Source organism: Emydura macquarii, unplaced genomic scaffold, assembly GCF_026122565.2.
Source record: "Emydura macquarii macquarii isolate MOO-44397 ecotype Brisbane River unplaced genomic scaffold, CSIRO-AGI_Emac_v2 contig_1253, whole genome shotgun sequence".
Classification (NCBI taxonomy): domain Eukaryota; kingdom Metazoa; phylum Chordata; order Testudines; family Chelidae; genus Emydura; species Emydura macquarii.
The window spans coordinates 87,313,029-87,326,510 of NW_027131390.1; the positions used below are offsets into that span (position 1 = coordinate 87,313,029).

At 54.9% G+C, this 13,482-nt stretch overlaps 25 non-coding genes across 25 annotated transcripts; all 25 read left to right on the forward strand.

The window, feature by feature from the left end:
• Positions 1–134: 134 nt before the first annotated feature.
• On the forward strand, positions 135–206 carry TRNAE-CUC (transfer RNA glutamic acid (anticodon CUC)). The gene has a single exon. It is a non-coding gene; the product is annotated as a tRNA-Glu (tRNA).
• Positions 207–684: 478 nt separating this feature from the next.
• TRNAM-CAU (transfer RNA methionine (anticodon CAU)) lies at positions 685–757 on the forward strand. The gene has a single exon. It is a non-coding gene; the product is annotated as a tRNA-Met (tRNA).
• A 140-nt stretch (positions 758–897) lies between these two features.
• TRNAE-CUC (transfer RNA glutamic acid (anticodon CUC)) lies at positions 898–969 on the forward strand. The gene has a single exon. It is a non-coding gene; the product is annotated as a tRNA-Glu (tRNA).
• Positions 970–1,447: 478 nt separating this feature from the next.
• Positions 1,448–1,520, forward strand: TRNAM-CAU (transfer RNA methionine (anticodon CAU)). The gene has a single exon. It is a non-coding gene; the product is annotated as a tRNA-Met (tRNA).
• Positions 1,521–1,661: 141 nt separating this feature from the next.
• TRNAE-CUC (transfer RNA glutamic acid (anticodon CUC)) lies at positions 1,662–1,733 on the forward strand. Its single transcript has one exon. It is a non-coding gene; the product is annotated as a tRNA-Glu (tRNA).
• A 478-nt stretch (positions 1,734–2,211) lies between these two features.
• Positions 2,212–2,284, forward strand: TRNAM-CAU (transfer RNA methionine (anticodon CAU)). The gene has a single exon. It is a non-coding gene; the product is annotated as a tRNA-Met (tRNA).
• Positions 2,285–2,424: 140 nt separating this feature from the next.
• On the forward strand, positions 2,425–2,496 carry TRNAE-CUC (transfer RNA glutamic acid (anticodon CUC)). Its single transcript has one exon. It is a non-coding gene; the product is annotated as a tRNA-Glu (tRNA).
• Positions 2,497–2,974: 478 nt separating this feature from the next.
• TRNAM-CAU (transfer RNA methionine (anticodon CAU)) lies at positions 2,975–3,047 on the forward strand. Its single transcript has one exon. It is a non-coding gene; the product is annotated as a tRNA-Met (tRNA).
• Positions 3,048–3,187: 140 nt separating this feature from the next.
• TRNAE-CUC (transfer RNA glutamic acid (anticodon CUC)) lies at positions 3,188–3,259 on the forward strand. The gene has a single exon. It is a non-coding gene; the product is annotated as a tRNA-Glu (tRNA).
• Positions 3,260–3,737: 478 nt separating this feature from the next.
• Positions 3,738–3,810, forward strand: TRNAM-CAU (transfer RNA methionine (anticodon CAU)). Its single transcript has one exon. It is a non-coding gene; the product is annotated as a tRNA-Met (tRNA).
• Positions 3,811–3,950: 140 nt separating this feature from the next.
• TRNAE-CUC (transfer RNA glutamic acid (anticodon CUC)) lies at positions 3,951–4,022 on the forward strand. Its single transcript has one exon. It is a non-coding gene; the product is annotated as a tRNA-Glu (tRNA).
• A 478-nt stretch (positions 4,023–4,500) lies between these two features.
• On the forward strand, positions 4,501–4,573 carry TRNAM-CAU (transfer RNA methionine (anticodon CAU)). The gene has a single exon. It is a non-coding gene; the product is annotated as a tRNA-Met (tRNA).
• A 140-nt stretch (positions 4,574–4,713) lies between these two features.
• TRNAE-CUC (transfer RNA glutamic acid (anticodon CUC)) lies at positions 4,714–4,785 on the forward strand. The gene has a single exon. It is a non-coding gene; the product is annotated as a tRNA-Glu (tRNA).
• A 478-nt stretch (positions 4,786–5,263) lies between these two features.
• Positions 5,264–5,336, forward strand: TRNAM-CAU (transfer RNA methionine (anticodon CAU)). The gene has a single exon. It is a non-coding gene; the product is annotated as a tRNA-Met (tRNA).
• Positions 5,337–5,476: 140 nt separating this feature from the next.
• On the forward strand, positions 5,477–5,548 carry TRNAE-CUC (transfer RNA glutamic acid (anticodon CUC)). Its single transcript has one exon. It is a non-coding gene; the product is annotated as a tRNA-Glu (tRNA).
• A 478-nt stretch (positions 5,549–6,026) lies between these two features.
• Positions 6,027–6,099, forward strand: TRNAM-CAU (transfer RNA methionine (anticodon CAU)). The gene has a single exon. It is a non-coding gene; the product is annotated as a tRNA-Met (tRNA).
• Positions 6,100–6,239: 140 nt separating this feature from the next.
• TRNAE-CUC (transfer RNA glutamic acid (anticodon CUC)) lies at positions 6,240–6,311 on the forward strand. The gene has a single exon. It is a non-coding gene; the product is annotated as a tRNA-Glu (tRNA).
• A 478-nt stretch (positions 6,312–6,789) lies between these two features.
• On the forward strand, positions 6,790–6,862 carry TRNAM-CAU (transfer RNA methionine (anticodon CAU)). The gene has a single exon. It is a non-coding gene; the product is annotated as a tRNA-Met (tRNA).
• Positions 6,863–7,002: 140 nt separating this feature from the next.
• On the forward strand, positions 7,003–7,074 carry TRNAE-CUC (transfer RNA glutamic acid (anticodon CUC)). Its single transcript has one exon. It is a non-coding gene; the product is annotated as a tRNA-Glu (tRNA).
• Positions 7,075–7,552: 478 nt separating this feature from the next.
• Positions 7,553–7,625, forward strand: TRNAM-CAU (transfer RNA methionine (anticodon CAU)). The gene has a single exon. It is a non-coding gene; the product is annotated as a tRNA-Met (tRNA).
• A 140-nt stretch (positions 7,626–7,765) lies between these two features.
• Positions 7,766–7,837, forward strand: TRNAE-CUC (transfer RNA glutamic acid (anticodon CUC)). The gene has a single exon. It is a non-coding gene; the product is annotated as a tRNA-Glu (tRNA).
• A 478-nt stretch (positions 7,838–8,315) lies between these two features.
• Positions 8,316–8,388, forward strand: TRNAM-CAU (transfer RNA methionine (anticodon CAU)). Its single transcript has one exon. It is a non-coding gene; the product is annotated as a tRNA-Met (tRNA).
• Positions 8,389–8,528: 140 nt separating this feature from the next.
• TRNAE-CUC (transfer RNA glutamic acid (anticodon CUC)) lies at positions 8,529–8,600 on the forward strand. Its single transcript has one exon. It is a non-coding gene; the product is annotated as a tRNA-Glu (tRNA).
• Positions 8,601–9,078: 478 nt separating this feature from the next.
• Positions 9,079–9,151, forward strand: TRNAM-CAU (transfer RNA methionine (anticodon CAU)). The gene has a single exon. It is a non-coding gene; the product is annotated as a tRNA-Met (tRNA).
• A 140-nt stretch (positions 9,152–9,291) lies between these two features.
• TRNAE-CUC (transfer RNA glutamic acid (anticodon CUC)) lies at positions 9,292–9,363 on the forward strand. The gene has a single exon. It is a non-coding gene; the product is annotated as a tRNA-Glu (tRNA).
• Positions 9,364–13,482: the final 4,119 nt, after the last annotated feature.

The following is a 13,482-nucleotide window of genomic DNA, read 5'->3' on the forward strand; positions in this document are numbered from 1 at the left end:
GGCCTTTCTTTAACGACCCTTAAGACTTGTAGCGCCCAGGCCAGTGGCAGCAGGACTCCAACTTTTCCTCGCCTCTACTTGGCATGAGGGGCGGATACACACGTTAGCACTTCGGCACAGCTCACCCACGCAGCTCCCTGATGGTCTAGTGGTCAGGATATGGCGCTCTCACCGCCGCGGCCTGGGTTCGATTCCCGGTCAGGGAAGGCTTCTGCTTGGCTTCTATGAATCCAAAGGCTTCACCCCCAAGGGGTTTTTTTCCTTCTGACTTTTAAGGCTCTCTTCTTGGTCTCCGGCTTTCCGCTCCCACATGCGCCCTTTCACACTCCACTCTCCAGGGGCCTTTCAACGGTCTCTCGCCACTTCCCCGCCCTACCTTGTCTTGCCACACGTTCTTTGCTGCTGCCCCTCTGTCCCTCGTGCGGAGGGGCCATTTTTCCATTCCATCTCGCTGCTTCTCCAGAGCTCAGATGTGTACGCGCTCAGCGAGCCGATTCGACTTCCTTTGACCGTCAGGGAAGGCCATCTCTTGGCTGCCCCTCCTGTGGGATGGGCTGGCGTCCGTATTTCCAGCTAAGAAGGAGGGAGTGGCCCCCTGCCGGGCTACTCAGCTGCAGTGTGTCGGCCGATAAGAAGGCGATGTCAGGAACCCTCAAGCCAGCCGCGGGGCCGCACTTCAGCCTGGCCTCCTTAGCGCAGTGGGCAGCGCGTCAGTCTCATAATCTGAAGGTCCTGAGTTCGATCCTCAGAGAAGGCAGTTGGTGGCCTTTCTTTAACGACCCTTAAGACTTGTAGCGCCCAGGCCAGTGGCAGCAGGACTCCAACTTTTCCTCGCCTCTACTTGGCATGAGGGGCGGATACACACGTTAGCACTTCGGCACAGCTCACCCACGCAGCTCCCTGATGGTCTAGTGGTCAGGATATGGCGCTCTCACCGCCGCGGCCTGGGTTCGATTCCCGGTCAGGGAAGGCTTCTGCTTGGCTTCTATGAATCCAAAGGCTTCACCCCCAAGGGGTTTTTTTCCTTCTGACTTTTAAGGCTCTCTTCTTGGTCTCCGGCTTTCCGCTCCCACATGCGCCCTTTCACACTCCACTCTCCAGGGGCCTTTCAACGGTCTCTCGCCACTTCCCCGCCCTACCTTGTCTTGCCACACGTTCTTTGCTGCTGCCCCTCTGTCCCTCGTGCGGAGGGGCCATTTTTCCATTCCATCTCGCTGCTTCTCCAGAGCTCAGATGTGTACGCGCTCAGCGAGCCGATTCGACTTCCTTTGACCGTCAGGGAAGGCCATCTCTTGGCTGCCCCTCCTGTGGGATGGGCTGGCGTCCGTATTTCCAGCTAAGAAGGAGGGAGTGGCCCCCTGCCGGGCTACTCAGCTGCAGTGTGTCGGCCGATAAGAAGGCGATGTCAGGAACCCTCAAGCCAGCCGCGGGGCCGCACTTCAGCCTGGCCTCCTTAGCGCAGTGGGCAGCGCGTCAGTCTCATAATCTGAAGGTCCTGAGTTCGATCCTCAGAGAAGGCAGTTGGTGGCCTTTCTTTAACGACCCTTAAGACTTGTAGCGCCCAGGCCAGTGGCAGCAGGACTCCAACTTTTCCTCGCCTACTACTTGGCATGAGGGGCGGATACACACGTTAGCACTTCGGCACAGCTCACCCACGCAGCTCCCTGATGGTCTAGTGGTCAGGATATGGCGCTCTCACCGCCGCGGCCTGGGTTCGATTCCCGGTCAGGGAAGGCTTCTGCTTGGCTTCTATGAATCCAAAGGCTTCACCCCCAAGGGGTTTTTTTCCTTCTGACTTTTAAGGCTCTCTTCTTGGTCTCCGGCTTTCCGCTCCCACATGCGCCCTTTCACACTCCACTCTCCAGGGGCCTTTCAACGGTCTCTCGCCACTTCCCCGCCCTACCTTGTCTTGCCACACGTTCTTTGCTGCTGCCCCTCTGTCCCTCGTGCGGAGGGGCCATTTTTCCATTCCATCTCGCTGCTTCTCCAGAGCTCAGATGTGTACGCGCTCAGCGAGCCGATTCGACTTCCTTTGACCGTCAGGGAAGGCCATCTCTTGGCTGCCCCTCCTGTGGGATGGGCTGGCGTCCGTATTTCCAGCTAAGAAGGAGGGAGTGGCCCCCTGCCGGGCTACTCAGCTGCAGTGTGTCGGCCGATAAGAAGGCGATGTCAGGAACCCTCAAGCCAGCCGCGGGGCCGCACTTCAGCCTGGCCTCCTTAGCGCAGTGGGCAGCGCGTCAGTCTCATAATCTGAAGGTCCTGAGTTCGATCCTCAGAGAAGGCAGTTGGTGGCCTTTCTTTAACGACCCTTAAGACTTGTAGCGCCCAGGCCAGTGGCAGCAGGACTCCAACTTTTCCTCGCCTCTACTTGGCATGAGGGGCGGATACACACGTTAGCACTTCGGCACAGCTCACCCACGCAGCTCCCTGATGGTCTAGTGGTCAGGATATGGCGCTCTCACCGCCGCGGCCTGGGTTCGATTCCCGGTCAGGGAAGGCTTCTGCTTGGCTTCTATGAATCCAAAGGCTTCACCCCCAAGGGGTTTTTTTCCTTCTGACTTTTAAGGCTCTCTTCTTGGTCTCCGGCTTTCCGCTCCCACATGCGCCCTTTCACACTCCACTCTCCAGGGGCCTTTCAACGGTCTCTCGCCACTTCCCCGCCCTACCTTGTCTTGCCACACGTTCTTTGCTGCTGCCCCTCTGTCCCTCGTGCGGAGGGGCCATTTTTCCATTCCATCTCGCTGCTTCTCCAGAGCTCAGATGTGTACGCGCTCAGCGAGCCGATTCGACTTCCTTTGACCGTCAGGGAAGGCCATCTCTTGGCTGCCCCTCCTGTGGGATGGGCTGGCGTCCGTATTTCCAGCTAAGAAGGAGGGAGTGGCCCCCTGCCGGGCTACTCAGCTGCAGTGTGTCGGCCGATAAGAAGGCGATGTCAGGAACCCTCAAGCCAGCCGCGGGGCCGCACTTCAGCCTGGCCTCCTTAGCGCAGTGGGCAGCGCGTCAGTCTCATAATCTGAAGGTCCTGAGTTCGATCCTCAGAGAAGGCAGTTGGTGGCCTTTCTTTAACGACCCTTAAGACTTGTAGCGCCCAGGCCAGTGGCAGCAGGACTCCAACTTTTCCTCGCCTCTACTTGGCATGAGGGGCGGATACACACGTTAGCACTTCGGCACAGCTCACCCACGCAGCTCCCTGATGGTCTAGTGGTCAGGATATGGCGCTCTCACCGCCGCGGCCTGGGTTCGATTCCCGGTCAGGGAAGGCTTCTGCTTGGCTTCTATGAATCCAAAGGCTTCACCCCCAAGGGGTTTTTTTCCTTCTGACTTTTAAGGCTCTCTTCTTGGTCTCCGGCTTTCCGCTCCCACATGCGCCCTTTCACACTCCACTCTCCAGGGGCCTTTCAACGGTCTCTCGCCACTTCCCCGCCCTACCTTGTCTTGCCACACGTTCTTTGCTGCTGCCCCTCTGTCCCTCGTGCGGAGGGGCCATTTTTCCATTCCATCTCGCTGCTTCTCCAGAGCTCAGATGTGTACGCGCTCAGCGAGCCGATTCGACTTCCTTTGACCGTCAGGGAAGGCCATCTCTTGGCTGCCCCTCCTGTGGGATGGGCTGGCGTCCGTATTTCCAGCTAAGAAGGAGGGAGTGGCCCCCTGCCGGGCTACTCAGCTGCAGTGTGTCGGCCGATAAGAAGGCGATGTCAGGAACCCTCAAGCCAGCCGCGGGGCCGCACTTCAGCCTGGCCTCCTTAGCGCAGTGGGCAGCGCGTCAGTCTCATAATCTGAAGGTCCTGAGTTCGATCCTCAGAGAAGGCAGTTGGTGGCCTTTCTTTAACGACCCTTAAGACTTGTAGCGCCCAGGCCAGTGGCAGCAGGACTCCAACTTTTCCTCGCCTCTACTTGGCATGAGGGGCGGATACACACGTTAGCACTTCGGCACAGCTCACCCACGCAGCTCCCTGATGGTCTAGTGGTCAGGATATGGCGCTCTCACCGCCGCGGCCTGGGTTCGATTCCCGGTCAGGGAAGGCTTCTGCTTGGCTTCTATGAATCCAAAGGCTTCACCCCCAAGGGGTTTTTTTCCTTCTGACTTTTAAGGCTCTCTTCTTGGTCTCCGGCTTTCCGCTCCCACATGCGCCCTTTCACACTCCACTCTCCAGGGGCCTTTCAACGGTCTCTCGCCACTTCCCCGCCCTACCTTGTCTTGCCACACGTTCTTTGCTGCTGCCCCTCTGTCCCTCGTGCGGAGGGGCCATTTTTCCATTCCATCTCGCTGCTTCTCCAGAGCTCAGATGTGTACGCGCTCAGCGAGCCGATTCGACTTCCTTTGACCGTCAGGGAAGGCCATCTCTTGGCTGCCCCTCCTGTGGGATGGGCTGGCGTCCGTATTTCCAGCTAAGAAGGAGGGAGTGGCCCCCTGCCGGGCTACTCAGCTGCAGTGTGTCGGCCGATAAGAAGGCGATGTCAGGAACCCTCAAGCCAGCCGCGGGGCCGCACTTCAGCCTGGCCTCCTTAGCGCAGTGGGCAGCGCGTCAGTCTCATAATCTGAAGGTCCTGAGTTCGATCCTCAGAGAAGGCAGTTGGTGGCCTTTCTTTAACGACCCTTAAGACTTGTAGCGCCCAGGCCAGTGGCAGCAGGACTCCAACTTTTCCTCGCCTCTACTTGGCATGAGGGGCGGATACACACGTTAGCACTTCGGCACAGCTCACCCACGCAGCTCCCTGATGGTCTAGTGGTCAGGATATGGCGCTCTCACCGCCGCGGCCTGGGTTCGATTCCCGGTCAGGGAAGGCTTCTGCTTGGCTTCTATGAATCCAAAGGCTTCACCCCCAAGGGGTTTTTTTCCTTCTGACTTTTAAGGCTCTCTTCTTGGTCTCCGGCTTTCCGCTCCCACATGCGCCCTTTCACACTCCACTCTCCAGGGGCCTTTCAACGGTCTCTCGCCACTTCCCCGCCCTACCTTGTCTTGCCACACGTTCTTTGCTGCTGCCCCTCTGTCCCTCGTGCGGAGGGGCCATTTTTCCATTCCATCTCGCTGCTTCTCCAGAGCTCAGATGTGTACGCGCTCAGCGAGCCGATTCGACTTCCTTTGACCGTCAGGGAAGGCCATCTCTTGGCTGCCCCTCCTGTGGGATGGGCTGGCGTCCGTATTTCCAGCTAAGAAGGAGGGAGTGGCCCCCTGCCGGGCTACTCAGCTGCAGTGTGTCGGCCGATAAGAAGGCGATGTCAGGAACCCTCAAGCCAGCCGCGGGGCCGCACTTCAGCCTGGCCTCCTTAGCGCAGTGGGCAGCGCGTCAGTCTCATAATCTGAAGGTCCTGAGTTCGATCCTCAGAGAAGGCAGTTGGTGGCCTTTCTTTAACGACCCTTAAGACTTGTAGCGCCCAGGCCAGTGGCAGCAGGACTCCAACTTTTCCTCGCCTCTACTTGGCATGAGGGGCGGATACACACGTTAGCACTTCGGCACAGCTCACCCACGCAGCTCCCTGATGGTCTAGTGGTCAGGATATGGCGCTCTCACCGCCGCGGCCTGGGTTCGATTCCCGGTCAGGGAAGGCTTCTGCTTGGCTTCTATGAATCCAAAGGCTTCACCCCCAAGGGGTTTTTTTCCTTCTGACTTTTAAGGCTCTCTTCTTGGTCTCCGGCTTTCCGCTCCCACATGCGCCCTTTCACACTCCACTCTCCAGGGGCCTTTCAACGGTCTCTCGCCACTTCCCCGCCCTACCTTGTCTTGCCACACGTTCTTTGCTGCTGCCCCTCTGTCCCTCGTGCGGAGGGGCCATTTTTCCATTCCATCTCGCTGCTTCTCCAGAGCTCAGATGTGTACGCGCTCAGCGAGCCGATTCGACTTCCTTTGACCGTCAGGGAAGGCCATCTCTTGGCTGCCCCTCCTGTGGGATGGGCTGGCGTCCGTATTTCCAGCTAAGAAGGAGGGAGTGGCCCCCTGCCGGGCTACTCAGCTGCAGTGTGTCGGCCGATAAGAAGGCGATGTCAGGAACCCTCAAGCCAGCCGCGGGGCCGCACTTCAGCCTGGCCTCCTTAGCGCAGTGGGCAGCGCGTCAGTCTCATAATCTGAAGGTCCTGAGTTCGATCCTCAGAGAAGGCAGTTGGTGGCCTTTCTTTAACGACCCTTAAGACTTGTAGCGCCCAGGCCAGTGGCAGCAGGACTCCAACTTTTCCTCGCCTCTACTTGGCATGAGGGGCGGATACACACGTTAGCACTTCGGCACAGCTCACCCACGCAGCTCCCTGATGGTCTAGTGGTCAGGATATGGCGCTCTCACCGCCGCGGCCTGGGTTCGATTCCCGGTCAGGGAAGGCTTCTGCTTGGCTTCTATGAATCCAAAGGCTTCACCCCCAAGGGGTTTTTTTCCTTCTGACTTTTAAGGCTCTCTTCTTGGTCTCCGGCTTTCCGCTCCCACATGCGCCCTTTCACACTCCACTCTCCAGGGGCCTTTCAACGGTCTCTCGCCACTTCCCCGCCCTACCTTGTCTTGCCACACGTTCTTTGCTGCTGCCCCTCTGTCCCTCGTGCGGAGGGGCCATTTTTCCATTCCATCTCGCTGCTTCTCCAGAGCTCAGATGTGTACGCGCTCAGCGAGCCGATTCGACTTCCTTTGACCGTCAGGGAAGGCCATCTCTTGGCTGCCCCTCCTGTGGGATGGGCTGGCGTCCGTATTTCCAGCTAAGAAGGAGGGAGTGGCCCCCTGCCGGGCTACTCAGCTGCAGTGTGTCGGCCGATAAGAAGGCGATGTCAGGAACCCTCAAGCCAGCCGCGGGGCCGCACTTCAGCCTGGCCTCCTTAGCGCAGTGGGCAGCGCGTCAGTCTCATAATCTGAAGGTCCTGAGTTCGATCCTCAGAGAAGGCAGTTGGTGGCCTTTCTTTAACGACCCTTAAGACTTGTAGCGCCCAGGCCAGTGGCAGCAGGACTCCAACTTTTCCTCGCCTCTACTTGGCATGAGGGGCGGATACACACGTTAGCACTTCGGCACAGCTCACCCACGCAGCTCCCTGATGGTCTAGTGGTCAGGATATGGCGCTCTCACCGCCGCGGCCTGGGTTCGATTCCCGGTCAGGGAAGGCTTCTGCTTGGCTTCTATGAATCCAAAGGCTTCACCCCCAAGGGGTTTTTTTCCTTCTGACTTTTAAGGCTCTCTTCTTGGTCTCCGGCTTTCCGCTCCCACATGCGCCCTTTCACACTCCACTCTCCAGGGGCCTTTCAACGGTCTCTCGCCACTTCCCCGCCCTACCTTGTCTTGCCACACGTTCTTTGCTGCTGCCCCTCTGTCCCTCGTGCGGAGGGGCCATTTTTCCATTCCATCTCGCTGCTTCTCCAGAGCTCAGATGTGTACGCGCTCAGCGAGCCGATTCGACTTCCTTTGACCGTCAGGGAAGGCCATCTCTTGGCTGCCCCTCCTGTGGGATGGGCTGGCGTCCGTATTTCCAGCTAAGAAGGAGGGAGTGGCCCCCTGCCGGGCTACTCAGCTGCAGTGTGTCGGCCGATAAGAAGGCGATGTCAGGAACCCTCAAGCCAGCCGCGGGGCCGCACTTCAGCCTGGCCTCCTTAGCGCAGTGGGCAGCGCGTCAGTCTCATAATCTGAAGGTCCTGAGTTCGATCCTCAGAGAAGGCAGTTGGTGGCCTTTCTTTAACGACCCTTAAGACTTGTAGCGCCCAGGCCAGTGGCAGCAGGACTCCAACTTTTCCTCGCCTCTACTTGGCATGAGGGGCGGATACACACGTTAGCACTTCGGCACAGCTCACCCACGCAGCTCCCTGATGGTCTAGTGGTCAGGATATGGCGCTCTCACCGCCGCGGCCTGGGTTCGATTCCCGGTCAGGGAAGGCTTCTGCTTGGCTTGTATGAATCCAAAGGCTTCACCCCCAAGGGGTTTTTTTCCTTCTGACTTTTAAGGCTCTCTTCTTGGTCTCCGGCTTTCCGCTCCCACATGCGCCCTTTCACACTCCACTCTCCAGGGGCCTTTCAACGGTCTCTCGCCACTTCCCCGCCCTACCTTGTCTTGCCACACGTTCTTTGCTGCTGCCCCTCTGTCCCTCGTGCGGAGGGGCCATTTTTCCATTCCATCTCGCTGCTTCTCCAGAGCTCAGATGTGTACGCGCTCAGCGAGCCGATTCGACTTCCTTTGACCGTCAGGGAAGGCCATCTCTTGGCTGCCCCTCCTGTGGGATGGGCTGGCGTCCGTATTTCCAGCTAAGAAGGAGGGAGTGGCCCCCTGCCGGGCTACTCAGCTGCAGTGTGTCGGCCGATAAGAAGGCGATGTCAGGAACCCTCAAGCCAGCCGCGGGGCCGCACTTCAGCCTGGCCTCCTTAGCGCAGTGGGCAGCGCGTCAGTCTCATAATCTGAAGGTCCTGAGTTCGATCCTCAGAGAAGGCAGTTGGTGGCCTTTCTTTAACGACCCTTAAGACTTGTAGCGCCCAGGCCAGTGGCAGCAGGACTCCAACTTTTCCTCGCCTCTACTTGGCATGAGGGGCGGATACACACGTTAGCACTTCGGCACAGCTCACCCACGCAGCTCCCTGATGGTCTAGTGGTCAGGATATGGCGCTCTCACCGCCGCGGCCTGGGTTCGATTCCCGGTCAGGGAAGGCTTCTGCTTGGCTTCTATGAATCCAAAGGCTTCACCCCCAAGGGGTTTTTTTCCTTCTGACTTTTAAGGCTCTCTTCTTGGTCTCCGGCTTTCCGCTCCCACATGCGCCCTTTCACACTCCACTCTCCAGGGGCCTTTCAACGGTCTCTCGCCACTTCCCCGCCCTACCTTGTCTTGCCACACGTTCTTTGCTGCTGCCCCTCTGTCCCTCGTGCGGAGGGGCCATTTTTCCATTCCATCTCGCTGCTTCTCCAGAGCTCAGATGTGTACACGCTCAGCGAGCCGATTCGACTTCCTTTGACCGTCAGGGAAGGCCATCTCTTGGCTGCCCCTCCTGTGGGATGGGCTGGCGTCCGTATTTCCAGCTAAGAAGGAGGGAGTGGCCCCCTGCCGGGCTACTCAGCTGCAGTGTGTCGGCCGATAAGAAGGCGATGTCAGGAACCCTCAAGCCAGCCGCGGGGCCGCACTTCAGCCTGGCCTCCTTAGCGCAGTGGGCAGCGCGTCAGTCTCATAATCTGAAGGTCCTGAGTTCGATCCTCAGAGAAGGCAGTTGGTGGCCTTTCTTTAACGACCCTTAAGACTTGTAGCGCCCAGGCCAGTGGCAGCAGGACTCCAACTTTTCCTCGCCTCTACTTGGCATGAGGGGCGGATACACACGTTAGCACTTCGGCACAGCTCACCCACGCAGCTCCCTGATGGTCTAGTGGTCAGGATATGGCGCTCTCACCGCCGCGGCCTGGGTTCGATTCCCGGTCAGGGAAGGCTTCTGCTTGGCTTCTATGAATCCAAAGGCTTCACCCCCAAGGGGTTTTTTTCCTTCTGACTTTTAAGGCTCTCTTCTTGGTCTCCGGCTTTCCGCTCCCACATGCGCCCTTTTCACTCTCCAGGGGCCTTTCAACGGTCTCTCGCCACTCCAGGGGCCTTTCACCTTGTCTTGCCACACGTTCTAAGAAGGAGGGAGTGGCCCCCCGCCCCACCTTGTCTTGCCACACGTTCTTTGCTGCTGCCCCTCGTGCGTGTCCCTCATAGAAGGCAGTGTGTGGCTTTTGTTATGGCCATTACAAATTGTAGTGATCCTTGCCAACGGGAGCTGGGGTCCAATTTTTCCCAGCTCTAGTAGGTATCGTGAGCAGACACACGTTCAGGCATCTTGTCATAGACATTTCAGGCATCTGCTTGATGATTTAGTGGTCAGGATGAGCAGAGGCGATCAGTATATGAACCCCGGTCTGAAGGTGCTCGCATGCAGGAGATGCACCGTTGCATCTTTTCTTACGCTCACGAGTGAGATATAAGCTTTTATGACCCTGGCCTGTGTAAAATGGTGACAGAATTTACAATTTTTTCCCTAGTCACCTGGAGTGATCCGCTTAAAAAAAAAAAAAACAAACACCGAGACCCTTTTCCCCACACCTCAGCCGAACTCACCATGTTTAAGGCAGTCGCTGAGCTGTGTGCTTGCCAAAGGACAGTGAGAAACGGATTGATGTTTAAAAAGAGGTGTAGTTTACGATAATGATTTGCTACTGTGAGTGCACTAACAATCATGTTTCTGTTTCTTGTACTTCTGCAAATGTGGCCTCCATCAGATAGAATGTGACAACAGCGGAGCAAGAAGGACATGTTTCAAGAGATGCTCCAATGCTCAGAGGCTGAAAAAGAAGAACTGAGTGTAGTGAGAGAGACTTTAATTGAAAATTATAAAAATAGACAGGAAAGACAGAAAGCAGACCTAGGAGCGAATTTTAATGGGCCAGGAGTGGATGATAAAAGTGATGGAGGACCAAAGAGAGATGTATAAGTCCCTAATCACGCTCCTTGCAGAATTCATGAATGCTCACCCCTTCCCTGCAGCCAATACAGAATTTCTTGCCATGTTCTCTCCAAACTCCTCCCAAATATTCCTTCCAACTTCCTGGCCTGCCTCAGTACCCTGTTCACTCTATCCCTTTAGACAGTTTCCAAAATAAGAGCTGGACTTATACATGGCTATGAGAGCCTACCCTACACATCACTGTTATCTTCCTTCCCACCAAATGTTTTGTGTGTGGTATGTGACCCATCCGTGCCCAAGGTAGTCAACTGATGATGCCAAGATCAGGGCAGGCTGCAAAAGGAAAGCAGATTCTCCCCACACTGTGACATGTAAGTCCGGCTTCCCACCCAGCCACGAACTGCTTCTGCTTTCCCCACACTGGGTATCAAGAAGCCAGTTCACAAAGGCCCACAGCCCCCTTTACTGCATTTCAGCTCCAGGCTCCCAAATCAGCACTAGGTCCAGTAAAGAGACCAGTTACTAGAACTCTATGCTCTTTACTAAAAAGGTTCCCTCTGACCCGAAAGGGTCAGCCACAGCACCTGATCAATATAAGTTTGGACCTTACGTAGAATGCCATGCTGTCAGTCAATCCTTTAGTATCTAAAACTAGAGGTTTATTGTGAAAAGAAGGAAATAAACCATGAGAGAAGTGTTAAAGGGTTAAAGTAAATCACATATATACAAATGATTAAAAGTCCATATACATCTGGAAGAAATGTGGAGTTGCAGGCTTGTATAGTTCCCTCTGGTTCACATCCAGTACTTGGATGGGTCTAGGTCCTTTGGTTCAGTTGCACGGTGAATTGATCCAGAGGTCGGTGTGTGTCTGCAGACTGGACAGGAGCAAAGACAAAATGGATTCCATGGTCTGATCTTATAAACCCCCTCCCCCGGCTATGCGGCCTGTGGGCAGTCACAAGAACCAAACTGGAGTCCAGAGTCACATGGGCCAATCCTGGTAACTTTTCAGATGCGCCTGGGGTCCAGAGTCACATGGGCCGATCCTGATGATTCTTCAGGTGTGCTTGGGCCCTTTCCATCTGTGAGTGCCTCAATGGGCCATTAAGCAGGCTATTGTTTTGCTTCCTCTCTGTCTGGGGTGTGTCACAGCCAGCCCAAAGTGACATACAGAAATATCAATACATCCATAACTTCCATTTTACATACAATATATGAACATAAGTATTAGTATCCCACTCAGCACGATATACTCTTTCTAACGGTACCTGACATGATGTACCTCACACGCATTATCATGATTCTGCCATACTGATGTCACACAATATGCTGAATGCCTCCCCCCACTCAAGCCAGCCCGCGTGACATGGTGTTAATAGCTATTTAATAAAAACATACTCTCTGAAAGATAATCAATCTTTATTTGTCTCCTACACATGGTGGTTGCTGCTGAAATTAATACACGGTGGTAACTGGATCATTTGCAGACTACAAATCACGGTCAGGAATCATCAACATTTTCATGCAAGATGGCAAGTTAACAAAGCAGAGTGATGAATAGAAAGACATATTACTGGTGTTCATTGCCAACATGGTGCATCAAGGCCTCCTTGATTCGAATAGTCCCACATTGTGTCACTTGAATAGCCCTGATATCTGGCTGCTCAAAATCAGTGGCCAGGCAATCCGCCTCCACGTTCCACCCTGGGGGAAATTTTTCACCCTTAGTCTCACAAATATTATGGAGCACACAGCAGGCGGCTATGACCATGGGAATATCTTCCTCATTTAGGTCTAACCTGCCATAAAGGCAGCACCACTATGCTGTTAATCTGCCAAACGCACATTTTACAGTCATTCTGTACCTGCTTAACCTATTGTTGAAGCACTTATTGCTGCTGTGCAGGTTTCCTGTATAAGACTTCATGAGCCATGGAAACAATGGGTAGGCTGGGTCTCCCAGAATCACTATGGGCATTGCAACATCCCCCACTGGAATCTTTTGGTCTGGAAAGAAAGTCACTGTTTGCAGCTTTATGTACAGGGCAGTGTTCCTGAAGATGTATGCATGATGCACTTTCCCTGACCAACCCGCATTGATGTCAGTGAAACACCCACAGACATCCACAGGTGCCTGCAATACCATAGAGAAATACCCCTTTCTATTGATGTACTCTGTTGCATAATAGTCCAGGTCCAATATTAGGATATTCGTGCCATCTATCACACCACCACAGTTAGCGAATCCCATTGCCGCAAAGCCATCGACTATTTCACGCACATTTCCAAGAGTCAGAGTCCTTCATGGCAGAATGCGACCCTGCATACTTCTGTTAACATAGTCGCAATGCTGGACTTCTGGTCTCCAAACTGATTAACCAACCGGTAACAGTCTGAAGCTGCCAGCTTCCACATGCGATTGCCACGAATTTCTCCACTGAGAGGGCAGCTCTCATTTTGGTGTTCTTGAACTGCAGTGCTGGGTGAACTCCATACACAGTTCCAGGAAGGTGGCTTTCTGCATCTGAACATTCTGCAGCCTCTGTTCTTCATCTCAGACCTGCATAACAATGCAATCCCACCACTCAGTGCTTGTTTCCCAAGCCCAAAAATGACAGTCCACCATATGCTGCTGCTCCATGAATGCCAAAAGTAATGTGGTGTTGTTTCTTTCCATGGCACACAGCAGGTCAGGCACCTCTGATTTCTGTTCAGATTGGGAGTTCATGATATACTGCATGACCTTCCGTGCTTTATTCATAAGTGATCACAACAGTGAAGAGTACTGCAGGAGCCATCCTTTCAGACAGAGATGGCGGGTGCAAAATGAACTGGGTTCGTTGAAAAATGTCGTGAAATGCAGTCAGAAACCTATGGAATGATGGGACAGAAAAAATTGCATCATGGGATGTTGAGCCTACATCCATGATGAACTGTGATGCACTCCGCCTTCCCACAACTCCTAGCTGCAGAAGGTGGTGAGTTGTACAATGGGATAGCCACAGTGCACTGCTCTCACCTTTGCCTGTGTTTTGTCCTGCAGCTGAACTCCACCCTTTTGTGTTCTCAGGCAACATCAACCCTGCAGATGGCAGCAGTTAGT